This window comes from Rhinopithecus roxellana, chromosome 20 (assembly GCF_007565055.1).
Source record: "Rhinopithecus roxellana isolate Shanxi Qingling chromosome 20, ASM756505v1, whole genome shotgun sequence".
Classification (NCBI taxonomy): Eukaryota; Metazoa; Chordata; class Mammalia; order Primates; family Cercopithecidae; genus Rhinopithecus; species Rhinopithecus roxellana.
The window spans coordinates 48,673,500-48,689,146 of record NC_044568.1 but is presented as its reverse complement, the minus strand read 5'-3'; the positions used below and the strand labels follow the sequence as shown (position 1 = coordinate 48,689,146).

The following is a 15,647-nucleotide window of genomic DNA, read 5'->3' as shown; positions in this document are numbered from 1 at the left end:
GTTTACAATCTGTTGGTTTATTTGTTCACTGGGTTTTTAATTTAAATTATTTTTTATTTCCAAGAGTTACATTTGTTTATTTTTTACTCTTACCTCTGTTTTTGAATGTTTTAGTTTTTCTCCTTTTAAAAAATATATATTTCATATTCTGAACTTGACAATTCTACATTGCAGAGTTCTTGGGGGTCTAAAGTTCTTGTGTTCTTCATTGTTTCTACTTATTTTCACTCATGGTTATTCTTTTGTGTATTTTTTTAGTTTTGGCTATTGAGCTAATGTTTAGTAGGGTATTATCTGTGGATTACTGGGTGACCTGGGTTGAGGGTGGGTACCTCCAGGGAGAATTTGCATTTTCTTCTTCTAGGTACTCTGAAGGGCTACCAGTGTGGACTCACTCTTCTAATTTTTCTGCTGGGGTTTTCCAAACCATGTAGAAAGTATAATTGGAATCTCAAATCCACATGAGAATGACTCTATGGTAATGAACTGTCAGGGAAATATTTTTCCTTTTGAATTGAACTGATTTCAACAGGTATCCTTAGTCTTATTCCTTTGTCAGTGGGTGAATTATTTTCTAGGCAAACCTCTCATCAAAACAATAGCCCTTTGAGGGTCCTGACCTTGTGCAGGTATATTCCTACCATGGGCAGGTCTAGGACTTTGGTCATTTCTCCTCATGTGACTGCTAAAATCTGTAAAGCTGTAAAAAAAAAACCTCTTGATTACTGAGATTGGCAAATGCCCCTAGGCTTGCTATAGCCTCAGTGTCAACTTGTCACTCTGCTTTTCAGCTGCCATTTCATATTTTGACATCTGGGGATTTACGCTATTTGGATGCTGTTCGTATATTCATTTAGAAGAATTTCTACATGCTTTGTGCCAGGGGTTTTCCCAAGATGTCCAACCTATTAGATTATTAGAAATGAAAATCTCATGTTATTTTATTTCATTTTTCCCTTAACAATGTAAATACTCATTTAAAACATATTTTTATAAATGAAAGTATTTACTTATTTGTGTATTTCTTTGTAGATTTCTATGAGAGGTTTTTATTTTGTTGAATATTTTTTACAGACAAATTAAAATATATGGGTTGATTTCTCCACTTTGAAAGTAAGCATTTTTGTCTTTTTTTGGTATGGTAAGCAGGCAATTATTTCTCGTTGCTGCATCTTAATCATAACTTAAGGTACCCCCTTGAACTTTTGTCCCATATGTGAATCTTTTGTTTTTTCCTCATGCAGACTTTTTTTCTCTCCTTGACTAACAGTCTCAGGCACCATTATCATTGTATATGCTTGCCAATGCAATATATAAAAGCAAAAGAGATATACAGACTAAATGTATGTGTGTGTGTCTGTGTGTGTGTGTGTGTGTGTGTGTGTGTGTGTGTGAGAGAGAGAGAGAAGAGAGAGAGAGAGAGAGAGAGAGAGAGAGAGAGAGAGAGATAGATAGATAGAGGGGGACAGAAACAGAAAGAGAGATTAAAGACCCTCACAGCCACATATACATAACCTGCAATTCAAATATCTTTATGATAATGGGGGAAATATCCACTCATTTGATTGCCGCTCTCTCCACCGCCTCCCTCCGTGAGCTCCTAAAACACCACAGTAGCTTAACCAGAGCTGTGGCTATGACTGTTTTTGCATTTCTTGGGGCTGGCATTGGCAGTCTACTGATTTCAGGGTTGCTAATGACTGTGCGGAATAGAAGAAGCTTTTGTGGCCAGACTGAATCTAGACTTGGAATTGCATGACTAATCATTCCTGGGGCATCGTCTGCTGAAGTAGTCAAAGTGGGTTTTACTTTTGATAAACTTTCTTTCTCCAGTCTTCCTGTGGCTATAGGAAAGGTACAGCCAGAAGAACAGTCTGGGCAGGGCTAGGTGCCCCTGGGAGCCTGGGCATTTAACAACAGAAAGGTTGTTTCCTGAGGCAGTGGAGGAGGAATGTGTCCTTGGATAAGTATTTGGATATAACACCCACATGAGGCACAAACTTTTCTCAATGTCACCCAGACAGCAAGCCCTTCAGGTATTTCCCCATGGTTGGCAGCCCTTCTCCCTGGACTCCTGGGAATACTTACTATATATGGGACAGGCATGGTCCCGAGAGTCCTCTTTATGCAAGGTTATGTAAACCATGCTTACAAAAAGAACCATGCACCAAGCTCTAAGTGAGCAGATGCTTCACACAAACTAAAAATTCCCCTGAGTGTCCAAATCTCAGTTTTTAGAATGTCTCTCACCTCAGTCGGGAGGACTAAAGAGGAAGGGAGGCTCTAGTTCCAGCTTCTCCCAGGCATCTGATGAGGCTCCTTGCCTCCTTGGGGCTTCAGCTATGCACACAACGTTTCTTTCTTTCTTTTCTTTCTTTTTTTTAAGTTGGGGCTTTGCTGGAATATCCTTAGGTGGGTGGTGAGCTCCATGAATTGTTCTAAAATGGACTATTCAAAACTCTATAGTTTGAACAAGCGGAAGTGGGGAAACCATCCTTGTCATTCGTCTATCTATCCATCCATCCATCCATCCATCCATCCATCCATCCATCCATCCATCCATCCATCCATTCATCCATGCGTTCATCCATCTATCCATCCATCTATCCATCCATCCATCCATCCATCCATCCATCCATCCATCCACTATCCATTCATCCATCTATCCATGCATCCATCCATCCATCCATCCATCCATCCATCCATCCATCCATCCCTCCATCCATCCACTCATTCATCCTTCCATGAATGCATCCACACATCTAGCTATCCATTCATCCATCTGTCCATCTACTCATTTGCCTACCACTCTGGCTCCAGTTAAATTAAGCATAATTAATCTAAATTAAGCATTCAGATTAATTTAAATTAATTTTGCTTAATTTAATATTGTCACTCCTCTGTTCATCATCCCCCCAGTGCTTCCCATTTCAGAGGGTGACAAGACCTTCACCTTCCAGCCCATCCAGTCCCCTTTTGACCACAGTTCTACACTGACTCACCCACCCCCGACACACTGGCCTCCTTGTTGTTCCTGGAACAACCCACAATCTAATCTCAGGGCTTTGCACTTGCTCTTTCCTCCATTTGGAATGTCCTTCTCCCAAATATCCATATGGTTGGCTCCTTTGCCACTTCCAGGTCTGTATCCAAATGTCACCTCCTCATTTCCCTGGCTTTTGTCTTCCTTAGCACCTATCACTAACACAGTATGTGTTTTCATTATTTATCTGATTTGTTGTCCATCTCTTTGCTTTGAAATTCAGGTCCAGGGAGGATGGATGTTTGTCTGTTTTGTTCTCAGCTGGATCTCTAACGGCTAGAACAGTTCCTGTCTCATAGTAGGTGAGTATTATATATTTATTGAAAGAAAGAAATGAATGAATTTCTGTTTTCATCTTCATGGGGATAGTCCCCTCTATCTGTCTTAATAAAGAAACTGGGAGGAAGAGAAAGGGTGGAGAGAGGCACCATTCACATGGCATGGCTCTCCCTGTCTGTTTTTTTGGATGGTGGGAAAAAATAAGATATCCTCAAACTCAACTCATCCTAACAGCACTCTTTCTCTTTGCAGAAAGAATATCTTGCTCTTGATGATGGCTTCTGCTTGGGGGAGAAGTAAGAAACAGGGTGAGGATAGTGGAAGAGAGGGGGAGCCTCAGGTGACCTTGTTAGAAACCAGCACAGGGGACTTTTGTAGACTGATGAGTGGCTTACAGTGAGTAGATGATGCCACCTTACTGTGGTTTGGGTTTTTCTGGGCAGGGCAGGGGCAGTTTCCAGGGCTCTTATGGAAGGGCAAGGACATCTCTAGCTGGCCACATTGCGAAGTGGAGAAGAGCAGCTCTTATCCATGCTGGGGAAGACCAGCTGGCTTCAGCCATGTGAATGGCACACAGTCAAATTTGGATCTACCCATGAACTAAATAGTTGGGTCCAGAAACTGGCCACCTTAACCAAGCTAGTGGTCAAAGAGTAAGCCAAGTAACCATTGTTACGGACAGAATGTTTTCATACCCCCCAAAATTAATATGTTGAAACTCTAACCTCCAGTGTGATGGTATTTGAAAATGGTTAAATACCATGGCTCCCAAGCTTTGGGAGGTGATTAGGGTTAGATTAGGTCATGAGAGTGGGGCCCTCATGGTGAGGTTAGGGTTCTTATTAAAAGAGGAAGGCACACAATAATAACTTAACTTTGCATTTTAAAATAACTAAAAGAGTATAATTGGATTGTTTGTAATCACAAAGGATACATGTTTGAGGGGATGAATACCCCATTTTCCATGCTGCGATTATTAATACCTAGTATATGATAGCACAACAGGGTGACTATAGTCAAAATAATTTAACTGCACACTTAAAAATAACCATGAGTATAATTGGATTGTTTGTAACAAAAAGGATAAATGCGCAAGGGGATGGATTCCCCATTTTCTGTTATGTGATTATTGCACATTGCATGCCTATCCCAAAACATCTCATGTATCCCATAAACATGCAGCTACTACGTGCTCACAAAAATGAAAAAAATAATTTAAAAGAAGACACAGAAGATATCTCCCCCTCACTCTCCTTCTGTCCCCTCTTATCCCCGCTTCCTCACCTCCATCTCTCCATTCTCTCCTTCCCCCTCTTTCCCCTCTCTCTTCCTCCCTTGTCCCTCTCTCTCGTTGCACTCACCAAGGAAAGACCCTGTAAGGTCATAACCAAGAAGAGAGCCTTCACCAAGAACCCAACATGCTGGCACCCTAATCTCAGACTTCCAGCCTCAAGAACCTTGTTGTTTAAGCCACCCAGTCTATGGTGCTCTGTGATAGCAGTCTCAATGACTGAGACAACCATGAACCAAGCCCAGGTGCCAGGAATTTCATTCCAGACTCCAGATGGCCAAGGTCAAGAGGAGAATTCCCAAACGAGCTGAAAAGCCAGGGTGTTTATGGAGCATGGAGTGCAATGGCAGAGTGGTCCGGGGATGGACTTGGGGACAACTCCTAAGCTCATGGAGGGACCAGTCACTTCCTGAATTTGACTTCCACAGTCAAATCAGACCTTTGTACCCACCACTCATGGGGGACTGTATTTTTGCCATTCTTTTCTCTTATGCCCTGCAAAGCCTGGAGTTACTTACTCTCTTAATGCCACTAGGTGGTGACTCTGCTTCAAGGAGTCAAAACCCCAAGGCTATTGATTGGGAGCTGGGCACTTGATAAGCAACGCTGTTACGTGCATTATCTCATTTAAACTTCATGGCAACTCTAAGGAGTAAGTGCTATTATTATCCCTACTTTACAGATGACAAAAAGCTGAGGCTTAGCACATTTTAAGAGCTTTGCCTAATGCTATTCTCCAATAGGTGGCTCTCTCAACACATTGCTTTCTGAGTCAGTTTGAGACTGGCAGAAACTGAACACCATTTTAAAGCTGGACAGTGGTGGTGCTCTCAGATGAACACATACGTTGAAAAAAAATCATTAATGTCATTTAATGTTCACTTACGGAGCCCTTCCTATGTCTCAAGTGCCAGAATAATGGTTTACAAACACAATGTAATTTAACCCTCAAAACTACCCTATAGATCAGGCACCGTTGTTACTCTCATTGTGTAGATGAGTTTGTTGACATGCAGAGAGGCTAAGTAAATTGCTGCACAGGTGTGTCTGAGTAGGTGACAGCCCAGAAGCCAAGAGCAGATGTTGCCTATACTTCAAAGTGCTTTGCCCTGGATTCTAAGTGGGAACTGAGGAGATCTAGGTCTTTGGCCTCTGGCTGGGATCTCAGAAAGGGAGAAGCTAACCCAACAGAATCCCCAACCCCCTACAAGCAAAAAGCAGTCAGAATTTTGATCCAAGTCCCGGTTCTGGCCATAAGTGAGGGACATTGGACAAACAGCTTCCACTGGAGTATAGGGCTCGATTTTTTCTTCCACAAAAGACGAGGTTGAACTCTCTATATATAAAGACTCCAAATTAGATGCTCGCAGAGCCAAGCGGGTAACAAAAATGAGTGATGTGGATCAGGCAGGGACTGTGGCAAACTGGTGAGCACAGGCTGCATTTTAAAGGACTGTTCTGGCCAATTGCTGTCATGTAGGAATGTGGTCTACTATGTACCCACAAAAATGAAAAAAAAATTTAAAAGAAGACACAGAAGGTATCTCCCCCTCACCCTCCTTCTGCCCCCTCTTATTCCCCTTCCTCACCTCCATCTCTCCATTCTGTCCTTCCCCTCCCTCTTCCTCCCTTGTCCCTCTTTGCCAGGTCCTTTGAGCTTCCAGAAGAATCTGAAAATTCAATCTCCTTTTAAAAAATGTTGGCGGCCGGGAGTGGTAGCTCACGCCTGTAATCCTAGCCCTTTAGGAGGCCGAGACGGGTGGATCACGAGGTCAGGAGATTGAGACCATCCTGGCTGACATGGTGAAACCCCGTCTCTACTAATACAAAAAATTAGCCGGGCGTGGTGGCAGGAGCCTATAGTCTCAGCTACTCGGGAGACTGAGGCAGGAGAATCACTTGAACCCAGGAGGCGGAGATTGCAGTGAGCCGAGATCGTGCCACTGAACTCCAGCCTGGGCAACAGAGCGAGACTCTGTCTCCAAAAAAAAAAAAAAAAAAAAACCAAACAAAAAAAGGTTGGCAATGGATTTAAACCTTAAAAACCATAAAACTATCTAATAAAAAAATAGACAGTCATGAGCTGAATTTGGCTGGCAAATCTCTGTTTTTCATACTTGAAGATGCCTTCAGTTCCCTGCAGTTCTGAGTTCTTTCATTCCATAAACTTTATGAGCCGTGGTGCTGGCCAAGTCGAATTGAGGAAGGAGAAGATATGGGGAAGAAACAAGAACCGTCTCACCCTCCTTGGAGTTCCAAGGAGGTCTCTATGGGACTCTTTCCCTTAGAGCACTTCTCCTAGATCAGTTTTCATACTTTGGTCAGTTTCAGAATCACCTGGGAGCTTGGTAAGACGAGCAAGGCCCAGGCGCATCCTCTTTTATCAAGTCAGGACTTCTGTGCACCTGGTGAGTTCTCCAGATGATTCTGACAACCCTCAAAGTGTGGGAACCCTTGTCCTACATCTGTGATTCTCAGCACTGGCTGCACATAAGAATCAACTGGAGAGATTTTACGACCACTGATGTGCAAGTCCTACCCAGGACTAATAAATCAGCCCCAGAAGATTCTAATGTGCTCCCAGGGTTGAGACCCACTGACTTGATCAATGCTCCTGGTTAATGCTTTTTACACTTTCATGTGCTGGAGGATCACCTCTTGGGTTCTTGTTAAAAATCAGTAAGTCTGGGGTGGGGACTGAGATTCTACATTTCAATGCTGCTGCTGTTGTTCTGGGAATCACATTTTGAGCAGCAAGGTCTGGGAGGGTGTTTTCCAAATTTTCCCGATAATAAGAATCACTTGTTTTTATCAAATATATAAATTCAGTTGTAATTTTTAAAAGACCACCCAAATGAGAACAAGCAAAGGATATTTATTTGGGGCTTGCTCCAGCAAGGGAGTCACTTCTGTTTGGTAGAGGCTCAAAGGTAGGCGGAGGAGTGGGGAGGCTTTAGAGGCGGGAAGCCAGGGGAGACTTCAGGTGGGCCCTGAGTGGAGGCTGCTGGCCGGGAGAAGCTAGAGACAAGTTAACTAGGGGCAGGAAACCCTATGTGATTTGTTAGGGGGCATGTTTGACTTTCTCTGGTTGGTCTTAAATTGGAAACAAGGCCAAGAATTAAGGAAATTGGGCCAGGTGCAGTGGCTCGCGCTTACGTTCTCAACAATTTGGGAGGCTGAGGTGGGAGGATCGCTTGAGCCCAGGGGTTTGAGACCAGCCTGGGAAACATAGTAAGACTTACGTCTTTACAAAAAACAATAATAAATCAAAAGAACTAGGAAAATTGTCAGTTATTGATTAAGTCTTGGTTCTTCTGAGCCGATGGCTGCAGGAGTTGTTGTTTGGCTTCCTGGAGGGTTTGCTACAGAGAATGGTTCAGAATTCAATTTTATTATGGTCAAGCCTTTGTTCACCTGTATATTTAGTCTCTCAATTCCCAGAGCTCTCCCCTGGACTTTCTGGTTCAAAAGGTCTGGGTGAGGGTCTAGGAATCTCCAGGTGATTCTTATCATCAGGAAAGGTTGGCGGGAACCCTGATGGAAACCAAGTAAATTGGAATCACCTGGAGACATAAGTCAACAGTAACTACCCAGGCCCTACCCTAGACTTCATGAGTCAGAATCTTAGGGAGCGTCACGAGGAATCTGTTTCTTCTATCAGTTGTGTCTTCCTAACTAACCACTTTGAAACAGTGGGTTAAAACAATAATAGTTTATTGCTTTTCATGTTCTGTGGATCTTCCCCAGTTTAAAGACTCTGGGTTCCACTGGCAATTGTGGACGACCCCCTAATCCACAAGCCCCAGGTCTCTCTCAGGAAGAAAACTTTGTAAGTACTTGGGAGCCATCAACAAATTGTGTTGAAGTAGGGCCATTCAACGGTATTTTGGCAGGTTTTGAATATGAAAGCTTAGTGATCTCCACAGACTCTAAGACGGAGTTTCTTTGAAAAATGATGCGGTAGCTACAGGTGATTAATTTGCTGCATTATACCTGCTCTATTAGGAATGAGATAAATATTTGAAGTTTTTGAACGATAGAAGTTGTGCGGATATATATTTCAAATAAACACTAATAATGATAGTCAATATTTCTTGAATGCATATAAGGTGCCACACACTGTTCTGGACACTTTACATATATAATCTTCATGGCAGCCTGTTGAGCTAGGTCCCATTTCTCAGGTAGGGACACTGAGGCACAGTGTGATTAATTCATTTGCCTGAAGTCATAAAGCCAGGATTTAAACCCAAGTGGTCTGACTCTACACTCAAATATACTGTATATCCCACATACACTCAGATAAGGGAAATTAGTTCTTTTTGAAGCCCCAGGTGTAATGTCTCTCACTATGTATTGCATAAGTTATAGGAAAGAGGTTATTTTACCTGGCCTGACTGGCTTAAACACGCAGTCACTACTCAGGCCACAAAGGACTGGTTCGTGGTCTCAGTCTTGCAAAATAAATTACCTTCTTTTTGCTGTTCACTCTTCAGCCAGGGGGAGGTTGGTTTTCTAGCTTTCTTCCCCACATCCAGTGCTCTGTGATTGTCCAAACACTTAGGGCCAGCTTGACAATCTAGAGATAATAAAAATAAAACTGTGGTGAAAACAACCACATCATCAGTTGCTATGCCAACCTTCGTTGCAACCAAGGCTATTTCATGGGCGGTACTGAGGTAGAAAAAGTTCTGGAGGCTAAGGTGATAGAGGGCATTCAAAATTTCCCTCGATGGCTTTTGAGTCCAATCTGCTCAAAATAGCCTTCGGTGGTTTACACTTGCCTTCAGGATAAAGTCTACCTGCTTAACAGGGCTAAACATCATCTTCCCACTCCTTCCCACCCCTCTGGCTTCATCTCTTTCCATTTCATCACCAGGTTCTGTAGTCCTGCTAGATTGAGCAAATTTTGTTTGGTGTGTCCTTGCTTTCCATCACCTCCAAGTCTGCACATATTCACTGCCTAGAACTCTGTTCCTTCCCTCTGTTCTCCTGCTTTATTCATCCTTTAAGCTCCAGTTTGTATGTCACTTTTTTGAGGGAACCTGCAAATATTAAGAACCATGAAGGATCTGAGTTTTAACTTCCTTGCAAGCTAACCTGTTAGTTGGCCTTAGCTTCAAGGATGCTGCAAAATACCTGAGATACCTGGGTCAGAGATAAAGGATAATTAAGACTCATAGCAATAGCAGAGTCCAGAATATCATCATTTTTGTGTTGGTTCTCTAAGCCCCAGTTCCAAGAGTGTGATGTGAAGAGGGAAACTGAATCTTCTTTTTTCTTCTTTCTTTCTTTTTTTTTTTTTTAGAGACAGGGTCTTGCCCTGTTGCCCAGGCTAGGGTGCGGTAGATGCAATCATAGTTCACTATAACCTCAAACTCCTGGACTCATGTGATTCTCTTGCCTCTGCTTTGTGAGTAGCTAGGACTACAGGTGCATGCCCAGTTGATTATAAAAGAAATTTGTTTTGTTAGAGACAGAGTCTCATTATGTTTCCCTGGCTGGTCTCGAACTCCTGGCCTCAAGCAGTCCTCCCACCTTGGCCTCCCAAAGCTCTGGGATTACAGGCATGAGCCACCACACCCAGCTGGACCCTGAATCTTCTACAATGGGCAGTGAGCATGCCTACCCATTGCTGTAGAGGAAGATATCATCTCTATCTTTCAAGGTTGTTTTCCAAATATCCTTGAAAATATAGCCCAAGACAAAGACAGACAGGCCCTCTGCTTTCAAAACATGCAGAAATGCAAGAGATCTATGGAGAATTTTCTCCCAATAACTCTGCGTTCAATGTCATCTGCCTTGGTTCTCCCAGTTAATTTCCTCTCAACTGTCCTTCACTTGACAGGGACTTTCCTTCATGCTCCTCTCTCATGGTCTACACCGGACTCCTTTGTAGTAACTTCTTATAGAATTGGGCTCTTGTCCTTCAGAGCACTTATCTCAGTCTGTAATTATATACTCATTGTGGAGATTATTTGATTAATATCTGTTTATCCCATTATGCTATATGCTTCATAAAGTCAAGGACTGTGTCTGTTTCCACAGCGGTATCTGTGTTGTTCAGTGCAATGCCTAGCACACAGTGGGAACTGAATTCATGTTTATAGAAAAATTGGGGCTATTACATTGAAAAAGTAAAAACCACTGAGGGTGAAAGAAATGGAAGTGACCTGCCCAAGGTCCCACAGCTAGTTTCGAGTAACTAAATTCAAATTCCCTGAATCACAATCCATTTTCTTTTCCATCCATGAGCACTTAATCAGATTTCATTTCCCCACAATGGTGGTGGTGGTGGTGGGGATGATAATTGGGTGGGGTCAATGGAAGAAAGGCAGGAATGACTTGGGCATGGGTGAGAAGTATGTGGCCCCTTTTGGAAAATAGTTGAGATTTTTCTTTCAACTATTCCTGCTCTGGGCCCCACTGAGAATCAGAATTGGGTTAGGACTACTGGAAGCCTATGAGGCAGACAAATGAATGGTTCAGATTTCAGACTATTGTGGAGATTGTAAAAATAGACCTTATTTATTCCTTGGGCATTCCCCTCCCACACTGACTCGGGCTGGCTTGGTAACTTGCTTTGGCCCATGGACCACTGGCAAATGTGACACAAGCAGAGGCCCTAAAAGCACTTGCTCATTGAGAATCTTCCCTCTCTTGTTCATCTTAGGACCCTGTGGCACCTGCATGTGAATAAATCCAGGACAGCCTATTGGGTGATGAGGGACACACAGCCAAGTCATTCCCAGCACCCCAGCCAACCTGAAGCCAACCCACCAGACACATGGATGAGGCCATCCTAGACCATCCAGCCCTGGCAGAGCTGCTAGCTGACCAAAGAGATCAGCTGAGATGACACAGACCAGAAGAACCATGTCACTCACATAATAATTAAGAATAATAAACATGCCATTTTAAACCATTAAGCTTTGGGATGTTTGTTACGTAGCAGAAGCTAACTGATACAACCATGGTGCACACTTGTTTAGGTTTAAATCCCAGCCTCATAATTTAATTGTTTAGCCTGAAAGAAAAGTTCTTTATCCTGCCTGTGTCTTAGCTTCCTCACCTGTGAAATTATAAAAATGGATTATGTAATTTACAGCATTCATGTACACAGTAAATGAGTTAATATTTTAAGAATTTTCAGAATGGTGCCTGGGATATAGTAACCGCTATACATGAGCACAACTATCATGAAAGATGATGATTTCCACCACCTATGCCATGTGTAATTAAAACAAAAACTGCTTAAACAAAATTGGTAAATGTAAAGACCTCTACAAAGTTTTTCTGGAATTACTGAATGCTGAGTGCCATAAGCATGCCCTCCTCCCTTGTTTTGGGTGCAGCCCCCTGTTACTGATATCTTAAGTGTGTTCTAGTTTCAGGGAGCCCCAGCTGAGAGCCCCTGGGTGGAGGAATTCTCCGTCTTCTGGCAGACATTAGGCTCCAGCCAGCCCCTCCCTGTAGCAGCTGCTGCATTTCAGCAGGGTTCATCTGTATTCAAGCCAGGGCGTGACAGCACAGAGCAAGACATTCAAATGCACATTAGAGACCCTGTGAAACCTGTTCTCCGGACCGTGATCCACAGAGAGGGCAGGACCCTCTCTGCATTGACCCAGGCCTCTGCCCTCCTTCCTCAGGGGCTGTGCTAATTAGAGAGGCTGCTCAGCTAATGGGGGTGCTCATTGGCCCGACATGCTCTGAATGCGCAGCCTCGGAGGGCTCTCAGAGTTACAGAGACTAAGGCCTTTGGCCACTTTACCAGCCACGGCAGCTGATGAAGTCCTGTTTCTTTAAAATTTTCACGGAATGGTATTAATAGAAAGGGATGGCGGCATCTCCCCACCCTTGTATTATGTGATATCATGAAATTGTCCCATGGGGGGAGATGTCATTGCGAGCAGTCATCTCTTCTTGAGGCCTTTGGTTTACATCCAGCTCATTATTACTTATCAGGCCGCCGGTGTCCTGAAATGCTTAACAGAACAAAATATTAGAGCATAAGAGAGGAAGATGGAGTGCTGAAAGAAATATCACAGACTGTTCTAGTATTTCTCAACTCGTTTCATTTTATATCATTTTTTTCCTCCTGGGCACAGCCTGTGGCATAGATAAAGGGTGCACAGCGAATGAATCAGAACACAGGCTTTGATGGCAAGCAGATTTGTGTCTGGGTCCCAACTGAGTCACTTACTGACTGTATGAGTTGAATGTGCCACTTAATCTTCCCACACCTCAGTTTCCCCAACTGTAAAATGAAGATAATACCAGTTGCTACTGGATAGGGTTGTTTGAGGATTGAAAAATAAAGCAGGTATCCTTTCCCAAACTTTACAGGCTTCAACTACTTTTAGATTCTGGAACATCTACCAGGTGCAATCCCTCCCTCCGCCCACTTGATGGAACGATTTCATTCTACACAGGAGAAAACAAAAAAACCTGAGATGGGAAGTTGGTTGTGCCAAGAATCACAGAGATTAGTGATGGAGCCATTATGCTCTCCAAGCCCCTGCCTTGTCACTCTGTCTGCCCTTCCTATTAGGAACCACCCCACAACCACGTGTGGCTTTCTGAGTGCTGATCGGACCAGAGGTAGACACTTGGCCCAAGGGGTGGCCCATCAGTTCTTGCTTTCAGGAATTTGGCCTGGGACATTAAGCTGAAGCTGAAGTGGCCAAATTGCATTTTGAGAGGTCATCACATTGACTAGGGCCCCTGCAAGGGAGGAAGTGTGTGTCATGAGCAAGGGGCAGTTGCGGAGCAACATGATTTATAATGTAAACTAAAGATAAAGTGTAGATGATATAGACACTGGTGGGAAGCATCAGGAGAAGTGAAGAGCCTAGAGAGGCAGACGTTGGAGGATTGAGTTGAGAGCAAACCTGAATGGGCACTTGGCAAGTATTTTTGGAATGAATGGTGGATGCCAGCAGGGGAAGAGAAACACTTGGCACTTCCTTGAATTCTGTTCACCTGCCGTTTCCCAGCCTCATTCACTGGCTGGAGTGATTCCTGCTCTTGGATTTCTGAGAGATTTGCAACCCTTAATGCCGCACAGACCTTCTAAGCAATCCTCCTTTCCCTGCTTTTTCTGCAGGCTAAACTCTAATCTGTACCATGAGATGCGCTGCTGCAAAGGGAGAGGCAGGTGGCGAGGGGTGAAGGTTCAGATGAGGAGGAAGGAGTGGTGCAAAGACAGGTGGGAGAACATCCAGGAGTACTGACAACCTCTTTCAGGTTGGACACTGTTCTGGTTATTTACTTCTGCTGTAATGAACCATCCGAAAACATAATGGCTGATGCATCTATTTAGTATGATCTATCATGGTTCTGTGGGTTGATTTGGTTCAGCCAGGTGGTTTTTACTTGGGGTCTCTTGTGCAGTTGTAGATAGGTGGCAGCTGGGTTGCTGTCATCTTAAGGCTTGACTGGGCCAGACAAAAAAAAATGGCTCACTTGTATGTCTGGCAGTTGATGCTGAGTGACACTTGGGAACTTGGCTCTGGTTCTGGGGCTGACTGTGCATGGTTTATTCATGCGGCTTGGGTTTCTCACAGCCTAGAGGCTGGTTTCTCAGAAAGTCCATCCCCAGAGCAAGCCTTCTGCAAGATCCAAGCAGAAGTGGAAAGGCTGCTTTTGACCTAGTCCTGAAAGTCTCAGAACATCTCTTTTGCCACATTCCATTGGCCAAGCAAGTTATTAAGATCATTCCAGATTCATGAACAAGGGAATTAAACTCTACCTTCCAAAGGGAGACATTTCAAAGAATTTGTATTCATTTCTAATTCATCACAGAGCCCAAGCTAAAGAAGTATAAAAACGTCTCCCCAGTGCCCCAGCAGAGATGGCAGAGAGTACAGTGATGCTGGGTTGGAGTATTGCAAGGTGGACGGGGATAAAATAATAGGGAAAAAAATGGAAGACAATAAGGCAATCTCCAAAAGACCCTTCATTTCTATCAGTTAGATAAAAGCAGCTATCACTTATCAAGTGCTTTCTATGTACTAAGTGCTGTCCACAACAAGCTAATGGGTTGGTAACTATTATTATTCCCATTTCAAGGAAGAGAAACTGAGTCACAAGATGCTAAGTAACTAGACCAAAGTCACAGAGTTTACAAGCCATAGAGCTGGGTTTTGAGCAAAAGAATCTAGCTCCAGAGTCCATGCTTTGAGCCACCACACTACACTGTCTAACTTTATTGCCCAACTAGCAATTGCTGAGAATTTGCTATGTCCCAGGCCCTGTTTTAAATCCTGTATATTTGCTATCTCATTTAGTTCCAAATGGAAAATAGGAGTATGGCTGGAACTCTGGCCTGGGTTATCGATTAGTATAATTCCCACTAACTGCACCTGATTGAGCCCTCCCATGCTATTCATTTCCCATTGCCTGTGCCTGGGATATGCTGACAGGGAGATGGGTGAGCAACCACATCACAGTGTGAGTTCTAGAGGCAGACAAGCCAAGTAAGCCCTGTCACTCAGGCCACACAGGCCAAGGTGAGGCCATAGTTCAGGCATTTGTCAAGGCAGCCATGCGGGCCAAGGGCTGGAATAATTCATGCCCTGACAGCTAGAGCTAAATTAGATCTAGATAGTGTGGCTGTGTCATTGTTTAGGGAATTATAATGTAACGAGCCATATGCATTTACATGCATTGCATAAAAAGGGTTATACGTGCTTATCCTACTAGGAAAAGGTTGACTCTCTATGAATGTCTCATGTACCACTTCCGTGGATCAGACTAGTAAGTTTTGTTCATGAGCAAAGATGTTGATTTGCTCTTAGTTTTTAAAGATAGGGAGATCTGTTGTCAAAGAGATGAGCCTGTCCTCACTCTAGAGATTAGAATGCCTCTGGACATGTGAGCTGCCCCTGCCCTGAATGCTGATTTCTGCATGCATGAACAACCCTTTGCTTACATAGGTCGCAGTGCAAGGACACAGTGATCAATGAGGGGGTCTGTGAGAAGTGCTACCACCAATCTCCAATGCAATCTCCACTGCAAGGTAGTGAGGAATTG

General features: G+C 43.6%; 1 long non-coding RNA gene across 1 annotated transcript in view; it reads left to right on the top strand.

Annotated features, from left to right (window-relative positions):
• Positions 1–11,521, top strand: part of LOC115895151 — a 35,315-nt gene extending 23,794 nt beyond the window's left edge. Inside the window, exons 2-3 of the long non-coding RNA XR_004055306.1 lie at positions 3,267–3,345; positions 11,287–11,521. This is a non-coding gene — a long non-coding RNA (uncharacterized LOC115895151). The remainder of the gene's footprint in view (positions 1–3,266; positions 3,346–11,286) is intronic.
• The last annotated feature ends 4,126 nt before the right edge of the window (positions 11,522–15,647 follow it).